Source organism: Nerophis ophidion, linkage group LG23, assembly GCF_033978795.1.
Source record: "Nerophis ophidion isolate RoL-2023_Sa linkage group LG23, RoL_Noph_v1.0, whole genome shotgun sequence".
NCBI classification, from domain to species: Eukaryota; Metazoa; Chordata; class Actinopteri; order Syngnathiformes; family Syngnathidae; genus Nerophis; species Nerophis ophidion.
In genome coordinates, this window is record NC_084633.1 from 33837249 (window position 1) to 33853166 (window position 15918).

At 38.8% G+C, this 15918-nt stretch overlaps 1 protein-coding gene across 1 annotated transcript in view; it reads left to right on the forward strand.

The window, feature by feature from the left end:
* Positions 1 to 15918, forward strand: part of LOC133541130 (glutamate receptor ionotropic, NMDA 2B-like) — a 553382-nt gene that overhangs the window by 43187 nt on the left and 494277 nt on the right. Inside the window, exon 2 of the mRNA XM_061884238.1 lies at positions 14814 to 14892. The gene's annotated coding sequence lies outside the window, so the exon portion shown is untranslated. The remainder of the gene's footprint in view (positions 1 to 14813; positions 14893 to 15918) is intronic.

The following is a 15918-nucleotide window of genomic DNA, read 5'->3' on the forward strand; positions in this document are numbered from 1 at the left end:
TATATATATGTGTGTATATATGTGTCTATATATATGCAGGTAATGTGTATATATGTATATATATGTATGTATGTATATACATGTGTATTACCAGGAATTACCCCCTATTCAAAATGAATGGGCAATATACAAACCGCTCCATATCCCACATTTCTCAACGGATTCGAACCATTCCAATCATTTTAGTTCTACTCACCCGGCTTGTCGGCTTGCGCATGTAGGGAGGACATTCACACGTAATTCCTACCGAATTTGACATTTTGCACTTTTATCTCTAATTCCGCAGTCATACACCTTACAGTCATATACCTTGATATTTGACACATGCATGTATGTTTACATTAGCATGTTAGCATGCTAACATTAAAGTGATAGCTTTTTGAGCTGTCTTTGTAACCGTTTACCTTAGTCATATAACTTTCTATGTGACACTTTTTAACTGCCAGCATGCTAATGTTAGCATGCTCACATTAAAGTGCTAACTTTCCAAGCTAATTAAAGTTAAAGTTAAAGTAATTGAAATTTGTCCTCGGCATTTGACCCATCCCCTTGCTCACCGCCTGGGAGGTGAGGGGAGCAGTGAGCTGCTGCGCCCGGGAATCAATGCCCCGGGCACAAAAAGTTCAGCTGAAATGCATTTTGCAGTCAAATTTCAAAAATAAGGTTTTTGAATCAAATTAGGAACGTACACTTTTTTTCCTCTAAGTCGCCAGCCACGCACCTTAGAGTCATATACCTTGCTATGTGAAAAAAGGTAACTGTAAGCATGCTAACGTTAGCTTTCTAGCACGTTAACATTACCATTGCTAACTTTTTTAGCTAATTTTGCTACCCTTTACCCCAGTGTCATAGAATTCGATATGTAAAACTTGTTAACTGTTAGCATGAAAACAACAGCATGCTGGTGGGCTAACTTAAGCATGCTAAGTTTTTCATTTGATTTTTTTTTTAGCTTTTTTCTATTTCCAAAGCCACTCACATTACAGCCATATTACTTGATATGTGAGATAGGATAACTGTTAACATGCAATCGTTTGCACACATGCTAGGTGTTATCATTTCAATATGCCCATGCTAATGTTTTAGGCTAGCTCTGTAGCTCTTTATGTACAGTTAGACCTAAAACCCACAAATTCAGACACTCGGCACCATCTTAAAAGTACGGCGGCATCCGGCGACCTCCGGCAAGAAGTCTACGGCCCAGATAGCAAGCTGCGGAAGTTGTGTCCTAGCAGCTCCACTGTAGACACGGCACAAGAGCCAAGTGTGCAGTTTTAACAACGTTTTTAATGTGCATATATTTGAGTCCAACTCTTTCTACAGCAGAATGTGACTTTTCAGTCACGTCCGTATCCTCACGCTCCCCTGCTCCCGATCGCTTACTGTTAAAGATGAGATGATTAGATTAACACACACCACCTGTGAAATCTAATCACCTGCCAGCTGTGTCTCGCCGTCAGCACTACCACGCCTTCGTCTGATGGTGCTCTGTCCTTAGCACCGTGGACAGAGGCGGTGACCTTTGCACCTGCAGGTAGGGCTGGCAACATCTCCATCCACACAGGCCTATCAGAATTTCCGCAGGAATTTTCTAGTTAGGGACCGTTGTCCCAAAGGGACCGAGGACCCTATTGAATTTCTAGCGTTTTATTAGGGACCGATGTCCCAAAGGGACAGAGGACCCTATTGAATTTCTAAGGTTTTATTATTATTATTTATTATTATTATTTTTATTTCATTTTACCGCAGTCTCTTTGAGCCGTAATTTGACCCCCTTAACATGCTTCAAAACTCACCAAATTTGACACACACATCAGGACTGGCGAAAATTGCGATCTAATAAAAAACCAAACCCCAAAACTCTAAATTTAGCTCTAGCGCCCCCTAGGAAGACAACACAGACAAAACTGTCTGTAACTTCAAGTAGGAACGTCGTAGAAACATGAAACAAAAACCACTATGTAGGTCTCAGAGGTCTCAGTTAGACCTATATTTCATCCACTGAGATTCCCCGGCTAAAATCAACAGGAAGTTTGCTATTCCCAATTCAATACAAAAGTTGGCTAAAAATGTCACATTTTTTTCAAACATTACCTCCTCTGAGGCCGTTTGTCGTTTCGGCTTCAAATAAGCACAAAAGAGCGATTGAACCCTTCTGATTAGAAGTTAAAGAAAGATCTTTAATGACTACCCCGGTTTGGATTTTATGAGCCCGCAAAGAACCATTGCGCTGCTGCTGTTGTCACAAAATGGCGACTTTCTGCTCATACAAAACTTTAGGACTGTCATACAGACCTGAAACAAAACTCTTAATATAGGTCTCACTGAGACCTATATTTCATACACTGACCACCCCCAACTAAAATCAACAGGAAGTTTGCTATTCCAACTTCAATACAACAACTGCATTACATTCCCCATGCATTATAGTCTCAAAATGGCAGCACCAAGGCCTCCTTATAAAATACCCAAGCCACTTTACAAGTGTTATTACTATGAGACTGATGTATAACACATGTGTACAACTTTTTCTCTGTGTAATAATCCATCCATCCATCTTCTACCGCTTATCTTAGCTTGGGTCGCGGGGGCAGGAGCCAAAGCGGTCCCGTTCATCGCTGCTTGCAGCTTTAATTAGGGACCGAATGTCCCTTTGGGACAGAGGACGCTATTGAATTTCTAAGGTTTTATTATTATTCTTTATCATACCGCCGCCTCTTTGAGCTGTAATTTGACCCCCTTAACATGCTTCAAAACTCACCAAATTTGATACAGACATCAGGACCGGGGAAAGTTGCGATCTAATCAAAAAATCAAAACCCAGAACTCTAAATTGCGCTCTAGCGCCCCCTAGGAAGAACACACAAACAAAACTGTCTCTAACTTCCAGTAGGAACGTCGTAGAAACATGAAACAAAAACCACTACATAGGTCTCAGTTAGACTTATATTTCATACACTCTTACCTCCCAGCTAAAATCAAAACGAAGTTTGCAATTCCCCCTTCAATACAAAAGTTTGCCAAATAAAATTTCGCTTTTTATCCAACATTATCTCCTCTGAGGCCTTTTGTCGTTTCGGCTTCAAATAAGCAAGAGAAGAGTGATTGAACTCTTCTGATTAAAAGTTGATGAAATAGTTTTTATCACTGCTACGGTTTTGATTTTATCAGCCTTTAAAGAACCGCTGGGCTGAAAACCATTTTAAAGATGGCCGCCTTGCGCAGAGAAAGTGAGGGAGACGTTTAAAAAAAAAAAAAAAATCTATAAGGTGTGCTGCTGTTGCGCACGCACCAACATTCGTGAGGGAGGGGCTGGGATCGTCTATGCAAAGATGGCTGCCAGGTGCCGTAGCTAAGCCCGTATGTTTTAAAGGTGTCGTTTGCCTGCGTATCGTAAAACAACCGTCCAACATTCTTTATTTTGGGTACTTACATATGGTGCCTGACTGTTGTGGCGTTTTAAGGGCATCTGCACTTTTTATGCTACAGTAAAGACAATGAATGGTCCGGTTTTGATTTTATTAGCCTTCAAAGAACCGCTGCACTGAAAAACATTTCCAAGATGGCCACACAGAGCTAGACATTTTTTTTCATTTGTTTTTCCTACCTCTCCCACTATGTAATCTTATAAATGGCATGAACGGGCCAGTGACACAATATTTGAATAAAATTAACATTAGTTGTGCTTCGCCCTCGTGTGAAATATTTGTTAAAATGGCTGCCGGCTAGCTAACGCTTATCCGGGCTTGGGTCATGGGGGCAGCAGCCAAAGCGGTCCCATCCATCGCTGCTTGAAACTTTAATTATTATTATTATTTATTCTTTATTATTATACCGCCGCCTCTTTGAACTATAATTTGACCCCCTTACCATGCTTCAAAACTCACCAAATTGGACAAACACATCAGGACTGGCAAAAAATTGCGATCTAATCAAAACACCAAACCCCAAAACTCTAAATTGCACTCTAGCGCCCCCTAAGAAGAAAACACAGACAAAACTGCCTCTAACTCCCATTAGGAATGTCATACACACATGAAAAAACCCTCTATGTATGTCTCACTTAGACCTATATTTCATACACTGACAACCCCCAGCAAAAATCAACAGGATGTTTGCACTATCCCCTTCAAAACAAAAGTTGTGTAAAAACAGTCACCTTTTTCAAACATTATCTCCTCTAAGCACGTTTGTCATGTTGGCTTTAAATAAGCACAGGAGAGAGATTGAACCCTTCTGATTAAAAGTTGATGAAAGAGTTTTAATTACTGCTACGGTTTGGATTTTTTGAGCCCTCAAAGAACTGTTGCTCTGCTGCTGGTGCGCTGCTGCTGTCTCAAGATGGCAGCAGCCTGCTCAGACAAAACTGCCACTAACTCCCAGTAGGAATGTCAGAGACACATGAAACAAAAACCTCAATGTAGGTCTCACTTAGACCTATATTTCATATACTGACAACCCGAGCTAAAATCAACAGGAAGTTTGCCCCTCCCCATTCAATACAAAAGCTTCTCTCCATTCGCAATACATTACAGCAATGGTTCTCAACCTTTTTTCAGTTATGTACCCCCTGTGAACAATTTTTTAATTCATCAGTTGTATAGCAGTGCAAAATATTGCTCATTTGTAGTGGTTTTTCTTGAACTATTAGAACAAAAAGATATAAAAATAACTAGCAACTTGTTGAAAAATAAACAAGTGATTCAATTATAAAATAAAGATTTCTACACATAGAAGTAATCTTCAACTTAAAGTGCCCTCTTTGGGGATTGTAATAAAGATCCATCTGGATTCATCAACTTCATTCTAAACATTTCTTCACAAAAAAAGAAATCTTTAACATCAATATTTATGGAACATGTCCACATAAAATTTAGCTGTCAACACTGAATATCGCATTTTTGCATTTCTTTTCACAGTTGCATTCATATTTTGTTGAAGTGTTATTCAATAAATGTATTTTTTAATTGCTGCTATTTTTAGAAGTTTTTTTTTTTTTAAATCTGACATACCTTCAAGCACCCCCAGGGGTACGCGTACCCCCATTTGAGAAACACTGCATTAGAGTCTCAAAATGGCGGAACCCTGCTCAGACAAAACTGCCTCTAACTCCCAGTAGGAATGTCAAAGACACATGAAACAAAAACCTCTATGTAGGTCTCACTTAGACCTATATTTCATACTCGGACAACCCCGAGCTAAAATCAACAGGAAGTTTGCAATTCCCCCTTCAATGGCTATAAATACTCTGTCCCGTCCATCGCTGCTTGCAGCTTTAATTTTATTTGTTATTTTTTTCAAGGTCCAGCTTGTCTTAGACGTTCCTAATTTGATTCAAAAACCTTATATTTGAATTTTGACAGCAAAATGCATTTCAGCTGAACTTTTATGATGATGTATTTTATAATTTAGACTTAAATGCAAAAAAATAAAACATCATGAGAAAAGGTCAGCCCATAAAGTGTTTATGCAACCCCCGATGTACGTACAGTACGCCTTCCAGGGACCATTGTCCCCTCTTGTGATTCTCGCTAATCACTTTTCAGTTGTGGCCTCATTGTGGGGCATCAAAGAGAACGCAAAAGAACATTCCAGATGATAAGAAATTGAAGCTGTGCAGCCTGCACAAGAAAATGCTGACTTGCCAAGCGCTACAAGTTAAGATAACCGATCGGGGAGAAGCCGCCAACTTGGGGACGAAACATGGGAAGCAAAACATGATGGAGGCTTTGAGAGGCCTTTGTTCATATCCCAGCTTTTGAAAAGAGTTGGAAATGAGGGATATTTAGGACCAAAATATGTTACTACTTTCCTTATTGATCTACCAGGTAAGCCATGTTTGATTGACCTCTTTGTTTTGCAACTTTTATCAACCGATATCTTTTTCAAATCTGATACGAATCATTGACTGCGATGAGGTGGTGACTTGTGACCTGCCCGATTGTAGCTGAGATAGACACCAGCGGTAGAAATGGATGGATGATGGACGAATCATTGATTGATTGACACTTTTATTAGTAGAATGCACAGTACAGTACATATTCAGTACAATTGACCACTAAATGGTAACACCGGAATAAGTTTTTCCAACTTGTTTGAGTCGGGGTCCACGTAAATCAATTCATGGTAAACCATATGCGGTGTCCAAAGGACAATCTGGATCATGATGGTTTTAGACCTACTTTAACCTTCTACCCCTTCCAACCCGCACTAAACCAGCGTGGGAGGTGTAGGCTAATAACCAGCATGAAAAGTACGCCAAATGGCAGAAACATGCTGAGGCTTTCGTCCAGCAGTGGACTGACAACGGCTGATGATGATGATGAACCGTCTACCCACTATCTTTCAGTCATTATGTAAGCACATATGTTTTTCATGTTTTATGCATTCTAACTCTTAGAAAAATGTTAGCAAAAGTCAGCTAAGAAGGGAATCAATGGAAGTCGCTCTACTTCGCCGATACAGAGACCTCTATCAAGGTACACATACATATACACTCTGTAAGTATATATGTAATGTAGTAACAGGAACAATCATAATAACATGTACCAAATTTTCCGGTCTATGGAGCCCCTTATAAGTGAATAAGCCACACCCACTAAATTTGAGAAGAAAAAATATTTTTCCATATATTAGTAACACCGGACTATAATCTGCAGATGGATTAGTTATTTGTTTTCTAAAAGTTTACTTACAAACCTCAATTGTTTCCAAACAATGTCTGTAACGTCACTAGCTGCACAAGCTAGCTCCCCAATCCACTGAACAGACTCGATAACTCCACGCTGACATTTTGGTGAATTTACTGAAGAATTAGTTCAAATCTATTTAGTTTTCTTTAGTTGTAAAAGAAGGGAACTGCACTTGTTTTGGAATTTTGTCTATGAAAGACATGAAGACGGATGGATGTTTTAAAAAAAAATTATTCTAACTTGTAAATAAACGTGAATAAAAGTCAGTTTTCTCTCTCTCTCTCTCTCTCTCTTTCTCTCTCTCTCTCTCTCTCTCTCTGTATATATATATATATATATATATATATATATATATATATATATATATATACACAGTGTGGCAAAAAAGTATTTAGTCAGCCACCGATTGTGCAAGTTCTCCCACTTAAAAATGTGACAGAGGTCTGTAATTTTCATCATAGGTACACTTCAATTGTGAGAGACAGAATGTGAAAAAAAATTCCAGGAATTCACATTGGAGGAATTTTAAATAAATTATTTGTAAATTATGGTGGAAAATAAGTATTTGGTCAACCATTCAAAGATCTCACTGATGGAAGGAGGTTTTGGCTCAAAATCTCACGATACATGGCCCCAATCATTCTTTCCTTAACACGGATCAATCGTCCTGTCCCCTTAGCAGAAAAACAGCCCCAAAGCATGATGTTTCCACCCCCATGCTTCACAGTAGGTATGGTGTTCTTGGGATGCAACTCTGAATATTTCTTCCTCCAAACACGACAAGTTGAGTTTATACCAAAATGGATACATGGATGATACAGCAGAGGATTGGGAGAATGTCATGTGGTCAGATGAAACCAAAATAGAACTTTTTGGTATAAACTCAACTCGTCGTGAGGGGAGCAGTGGGCAGCAGCGGTTCTGCGCCCGGGAATCATTTATGGTGATTTATCCACCAATTCAAACCCTTAATGCTGAGTGCCAAGCAGGGAGGTAATGGGTCCCATTTTTATAGTCTTTGGTATGACTCAGCCGGGATTGGAACTCACGCCATACCGATCTCAGGGCGGACACTCCAGAAGTGTGGACTCGAGTCACATGACTTGGGCTCGAGTCAGACTTGAGTCATGAATTTGATGACTTTAGACTCGACTTGACAAAATGTAAAGAGACTTGCAACTCGACTTAGACTTTAACATCAATGACTTGTGACTTGACTTGGATTTGAGCCTTTTGACTTGACATGATTGGAACTTTCCCCGAAACCCAACGATTAAAAAGTTATTCAGGAGCGCTCCGGATCTTCCATCGTGTACAAGTGTGTGTGACAGCGTGTGCGCTACCTGTCAGAACAACAGCCAATCAAATTACATCCATGTTATTTTCGTCACACAGTATTCATCCAATCAAATTGCAGGAAAACCAACGAAGAAGAGCTATCAAGCAACGCGCCGGTGAGGAAAAATTATGCCAAAAGTTGTTTCGTTTGGGTATTAAAACTACGACTTGGTAAAAAAAAAAAAAAAATTCCAGTATGCAAAGCATGCGGTTCATTCGAAGATTACCGACGGAGACGCAACAACTTCTAACTTCGTTCGACATTTGAAGTCGCACAAAGAAGGGTAAGTTTTGAATGTAAGTTAACGTTTATTGGCTGAGTAACGTAACTTTTATTTGCTGTGTAGTTAAATTAGTGAGGCTGTAAACTCACTGCTAACATTAGTGGGTGACATTGTTATCACCAGGAAGGATGAGATCACCTACCTAGGTTCCATTCTAGAGGCTAATCTTTCCTGTGATAAAATGGCAACCAAGGTGATCAAAAAGGTCAACCAAATAACGAGATTCCTCTACAGAATCTCCTCTCTGGTCAACAAAAGCACCTTGAGGATTCTAGCGGGGACTCTCATTCAACCCTTCTTCGATTACGCTTGCACCTCCTGGTACCCCAGCACCTCCAAAACCCTCAAATCTAGACTCCAAACATCCCAGAATAAGCTAGTCCGGTTACTTTTAGACCTCCACCCCAGATCACACCTCAATCCAACCCACTTCTCCAAAGTGGGCTGGCTCAGGGTGGAGGACAGAGTAAAACAACTTGCACTGAGCCTAGTCTATAAAATCCGCTACACCTCCCTGATACCGAAGTACATGTCAAACTACTTCCTTAATGTAAATGACCACCATAACCACAACACCAGGGGGAGCTCCACAAACCACGTTAAACCCAGATTCCGATCTAACAAAGGTCTTAACTCATTCTCTTTCTATGCCACATCAATGTGGAATGCACTCCCAACAGGTATAAAAGTAAGTGCATCTCTAACCTCCTTCAAAATCGCTCTAAAACAACACCTCCAGGCAACTTCAACACTTTACTAATACCCTCCTCCATTCACATCCCATCTCCCCGGATTATAAACAACTCAAATGTACTTCTAATGTATATACTTGTTCTTATGCTATCTGAACTCACTATGTTCTCTGCTGGATGTACATATCCTACTAAATAAGACCTACACTGTTTTAATGTCCACATTTCTCTGTTGATGCAATTGTTGATGACTGAAGTTCTGATATCAACCAAAGCTCCTCATTCCACCCCCCGGATTGTAAATAATGTAAATAATTCAATGTACATACTATGATGATTAACTTGTGTGATGACTGTATTATGTTGATAGTATATATTTGTACCATGAATTGATTAGCGTGGACCCCGACTTAAACAAGTTGAAAAACTTATTCGGGTGTTACCATTTAGTGGTCAATTGTACGGAATATGTACTGAACTGTGCAATCTACTAATAAAAGTATCAATCAATCAATCAATCAATGTTCTAAGTAGACGCAGCTTCGAGCGCTACTTGCTACTGGTGCTGACGTGACGCAGGGCCGCCATCTTGGAGTGGTGATCCCCTCCACTCAGTGCAATTCATTTGGCAGGAGCAATGAACTGTCAGCACATTTCATTCCTTTTACCTCACTGAATACCACTGGTATTCACGCGCTTTTTTGTCATACGTGTAACTATGATAAAGGACACATGTTTTGGCGTGTTCATAGTTTGCTTAACAGTAATAGAATATTCTTACATGCTATAAGTGACCAGACGTCAAGATCAAAACTGGGAAAAATTATCCCAGAGAAGGGAAAAAAACGGTCAGCTATTTTTAAATTGAAGAAACAATATGATTAGGATAAATATGCATGCGTATATCCTACATAAACAATGTATGAATACATTAGATATCTATATATCTTATGGACCTATGGACTGTATCTCTGTTGCTGCAACAGCAGAGAGTTTATTCTGTCTTGACACTTTTTATTGATATTTTGTATTACTTTGCATTGTTTACAGTGATTGTTTTATATGTATTTTTCATGTATGTTGCTTTGGATAAAAGTGTTTGCCAAATACTTAAACATATGTAAACATCTGAAAGTCTTTATATCAGCTAAAACCACCAATCTGTTTGACTGGATTCAGAATAAAACCAAAGTCTGTCTTATCCAACAAAGTTAGTATTTGAATAGTGCTACTTGAAGACTTATTCCTGGTTACATACATACTGTTAAGAAAGTATTGTTTTATACTTTGCCTAAAATGAGAATGCATCATAATCAGTGGCGGCTGGGGAATTTTGTTTTAGGTGGGGCTGAAAGTTTGTAAACCAAATCCCTGTAGGGGTGTCATCCTCCCCCAGAAGATTTCTTTGTGATTTTCACATACAAATACTGTAGATTTTTCCTCCTTCTCAACTCTGTGGTAATATTATTTTCACAGAATACAACCAATAGTATGTTAATGTTAAAGGGGAACATTATCACAATTTCAAAAGGGTTGAAAAAAATAAAAATCAGTTCCTAGTGGCATGTTGTATTGTTTGAAGTTTTTTTCAAAATTTTACCGGTCTCTGAATATCCCTAAAAAAAACGTTAAAGTGCTTGATTTGAAAGTGACGTCATACAGTGCTGCCAGTGTAAACAAACAATGGCGAATAGCTCAGCAAGGTATAGCGACATTAGCTCGGATTCAGACTTGGATTTCAGCAGCTTAAGCGTTTCAACAGATTACGCATGTATTGAAACGGATGGTTGTAGTATGAAAGTATTGAAGAAGAAACTGAAGCTATTGAGCGAATAGCTATTGACGCTGTTCATAGCCATAATATGGCCGAATAGCTGCGTTAGCATCGCCGGTAAAATGTGCGGACCAAACGATCAGGACTTTCGCATCTTGTGACACTGGAGCAACTTAAATCCGTCGATTGGTAAGTGTTTGTTTCGCATTAAATGTGGGTGGAAGGAAACGTAATATAGTTGCAAATGCATCTGCAGGTTATCCATACATCTCTGTGCCATGTCTGCTTTAGCACCTAAAATATAGAATACCTTTTAACTGACCTTTAAATAGCATGTTAGTATCGATTAGCGTAGCATGTTAGCATTGATTAGCTGGCAGTCAACATAAAAAAAAGTCACCTTTGTGATTACTGTGACTTTATCGTTACAAATGCATCTGCAGGTTATCGATACATCTCTGTGCCATGTCTGCTTTAGCACCGCCGGTAAATAGCATGTTAGCGTCAATTAGCGTAGCATGTTAGCATCGATTAACTGGCAGTCACGTCGCAACCAAATATGTCTGATTAGCAAATAAGTCAACATCAACAAAACTCACCTTTGTGATTTCGTTGACTTTATGGTTGCAAATGCGTCTGCAGGTTATCCATACATCTCTGTGCCATGTCTGTCATTGCCGGTAAAATGTGGAGCCACTTTGGTACATTCAACGGGGGTCTGGCGGCAGACACTTTCGCATCTTCGGGCCAGTGGTGCAACTTGAATCCCTCCCTGTTAGTGTTGTTACACCCTCCGACAACACACCGACGAGGCATGATGTCTCCAAGGTTCCAAAAAATAGTCGAAAAAACGGAAAATAACAGAGCTGAGACCCAATGTTTACAATGGGTTGAAAATGAAAATGGCGGCTGTGTTACCTCGGCAACGTCACATTCTGACGTCATCCCTTCCAGAGCGATAAACAGAAAGGCGTTTAATTCGCCAAAATTCACCCATTTTGAGTTCGAAAATCAGTTAAAAAGATATATGGTCTTTTTTCTGCACCATCAAGGTATATATTGACACTCACATAGGTCTGGTGATAATGTTCCCCTTTAAATCTTACTTGTGAAAAGTAATCCCCCGATTCCTATATTCCACAGTCCGCTTATTTGAGCAGGAAAACGCTGAACACCAGCCCAGCATCTTTGTTTTCTACTTGTCAACTGTCAGTTTAGGCTGCTTGCCGGCTCCTCAGCACCACTTCAAGGTGGAACCAAATTGCTTGCGTCACAGCAGCCAATGCTACGTCACCTTATAAGATGTTTAGGGTTATAACGTCATTGCAAACACGACAATCTGTTGCGTCCACTGCAGTTCGCTACCTTTCCATACTTTTTGTCAAGTGACTTTTTTTAAGCAGGTTCGCATGAGGTACCTACACATAATGTTACGTTAGTCAATGTATCACACACAATAACGTAACGTTATACGGTGGTCAGCAGCACCGCATATTTTAGCCACCTACAAAAAGACAAACATAGTCAAATAAAGGTCAGTAAAATGTATACTATATTAAGAATATGTGTACATATTCCATAGGGCTCTGACATCTAAAAAGTACAACTCTGTTCGTTGTTATGTTCATGTATTTGTTATGTTTTTCATGTGTACGCAGACATAAACACACATACAGTATGAAATGAGATCAATGAGATAAGGTAAGAACAGGATAGAGACTGCTGTGGAACTAGCTACATTGCAATATGCCATGGAAATACAATGTTAACACTTGTGTGCAGTACAGTTGCACTTGTTTTTTCAAATGTGTTTATTCTGTAAAGGAATGAGTTAAATAGTTAAAATAACTGGTTAATTGTGCTGTTATGAAGTGCAATGTAAGCACTATTTTTTTTTAGAATGAATGCATACAGTGTTTTAAAAGCATACACAAACCGTGTAAATATATTAGTCTGTGGTTAAAAGGACTGAAATGACTCGAAACTCAAAATGCAGGACTTGGGACTTGACTTGAGACTTTCCAGTCTTGACTTTGGACTTGACTCGGGACTTGCTTGTCTTGAGTCGGGACTTGACTCGAGACTTGAGGGCAAAGACTTGAGACCTACTTGTGACTTGCAAAACAATGACTTGGTCCCACCTCTGGGACACTACCCACTAGGCCACTGAGTAGCTTATGACGTATGTTACTACATTACATATATACTTACATCATGTATATATTACATGTTATTATGAATGTTACTACATTACATTTATACTTACATCAATGCATATATTACATGTTATTATGAATGTTACTATATTACATTTATACTTACATCATGTATATTTTACATGTTATTATGAATGTTACTACATTACATATATACTTACATCATGCATATATTACATGTTATTATAAATGTTACTACATTACATATATACTTACATCATGTATATATTACATGTTATTATGAATGTTACTACATTACATACATACTTACATCATGTATATATTACATGTTATTATGAATGTTACTAGATACTACATATATACTTACATCATGTATATATTACATGTTATTATGAATGTTACTACATTACATACATACTTACATCATGTATATATTACATGTTATTATGAATGTTACTACATTACATACATACTTACATCATGCATATATTACATGTTATTATGAATGTTACTAGATACTACATATATACTTACATCATGTATATATTACATGTTATTATGAATGTTACTACATTACATACATACTTACATCATGTATATATTACATGTTATTATGAATGTTACTACATTACATACATACTTACATCATGTATATATTACATGTTATTATGAATGTTACTACATTACATACATACTTACATCATGCATATATTACATGTTATTATGAATGTTACTAGATACTACATATATACTTACATCATGTATATATTACATGTTATTATGAATGTTACTACATTACATACATACTTACATCATGTATATATTACATGTTATTATGAATGTTACTACATTACATACATACTTACATCATGCATATATTACATGTTATTATGAATGTTACTAGATACTACATATATACTTACATCATGTATATATCACATGTTATTATGAATGTTACTACATGACATGTATACTTACATCATGTATACATTACATGTTATGAATGTTACTACACTCCATATATACTTACATCATGTACATAAAGCCTATGATGTTTGGATGTTTTTATAGGCAAAATAGAGTGACTCCTATATGCTCCATTTTATTATTAGAATGCATAAAAAAAACAACAACAACATAATTTCATGATTGAGAACGCTAAAATTTCCCCCTATGTAGAGGTGGACTTATTACAATTTTATAGACAAATTATATTATGAAATGTGTTCTTCTTCCTGGTAATGGGCAGGGGGGACATAAAATAATTGCACTGGTATATGCAAACCCTTTTAATAAAGCATGACTATATTAATAAGCCCCGCCTCCACATGCAAATGAGGACAGCATCCCTCTGGTCGGTGTTGATGCGTAGGACGGACGTCAAAGGGAGTTCGCGCAAGATGCACGATGTCGCCCCGTCATTTGTCGCCCGTGTGTATGAAGTATGCATAAGCGCCGCCGATGGAAGCCATTTATTAGCACGGCGCCGGGAGCTGCTGCCAATGAACGCACAGACAATTTAATGCTACTGTACATCTGCAGCAGATGTATTATTTACCCGATCGGGCTGATTTGTCCTCCTTGAGTCAGCTCAGCACTTTTATCCGCTGCAAATCTACACACACAGTTTACCACAGGGAGCTGGGAGATGCAGTTAAGCAGATTAAAGATGGAGATTGTTTTTTGTTTTTTTATTGAATAGATGCGGCCTTCACTGTGGATTCCAAAAAGAAGGCGCTGTCTTTTTCTGTTTGAAATAACCATATTGACTTGTCTTGCGGTCACTAAAAGCCCTTTTAAGAGTCTGTGACCCGCTTACTTACCCTCTGTCCCCCTCGTTTGCCCTTTTCAAACAGGGTGAGGGATCCAAGCGACGGCGAGCCTCCCAAGGAGAAGAAGCTGCTCCCGCGGAGTCAGATTCCCCCCGAAGTTGCTGTGAGTTACTCGACAACTTCCTCCCCTTTTTTATTCTGGAACATTTTGACTTGCAACATGAGAGGGAACCACACTTTTTGTGGAGTTGAGGGGTTTGTTTGCCTATCCTTATGTGAGACGAAATTACACGTTTCCATTTTTTTTATGCATTCTAACTCGTAAATAAACACTAGCAAAAGTCAGCTAACAATGGAGATAACGAAAGTTGCTCTATTTTGCCTATAAAACAATCTAAAACAGGGGTAGGGAACCTATGGCTCGGGAGCCAGATGTGGCTCTTTTGATGACTGCATCCGGCTCTCAGGTAAATTTGAGCTGACTCTGCTTAACACGAGAAATAATTAATAATTCCACTTGTAATCAGTGTTAAAAATGATGTTCAAAATATAAAACATCCTCGTGCATTTTTAATCCATCCATCCGTTTTCTACCGCACCTGTTCAAGAAGTTGTGTTGATGGTAAGAAGTTATTTATTTATTATTGGTTAGTGTGGGGCTGGCCCTCCTGGGGGTTCTTCAGACCACCAAGAACCGACATGAGAGCCTGTTTCAGGTTTACAATATTGTTTCATTTTTCAATAAGTCTCTCAGTTGCATTCCAGCAATTGTCTTTTTATATTTCGTTCTCGCTCGTGCTCTGGCTCCAGCACCAACCCCATCTCTCCTCCTGGCTGCTGCTTATAACATAGCGACAGGAGGTAACAAGGCCCAGATGGGCCGTCTACGCACCTGTCACTGATTTCGAGGCCGGTCCTGGCAACACCCCGCTTCGCTGCAGGCCCGCAGGCCACGCCCCCCTCCACAGTTAGCTTCAGAATAACAATGTTACCACAAAGAATAAGTGACCTATTATACTCTTTAAATGTTATTCTTACTTAAAAATGCACGCATTAGTTGTGTTCAGGGTTAAAAAAATATTATACGGCTGTTACGGAAATACATTTTAAAATATTTGGCTTCTTGGCTCTCTCAGCCAAAAAGGTTCCCGACCCTTGATCTAAAAAGCCCCCAAATCAACATTTTATA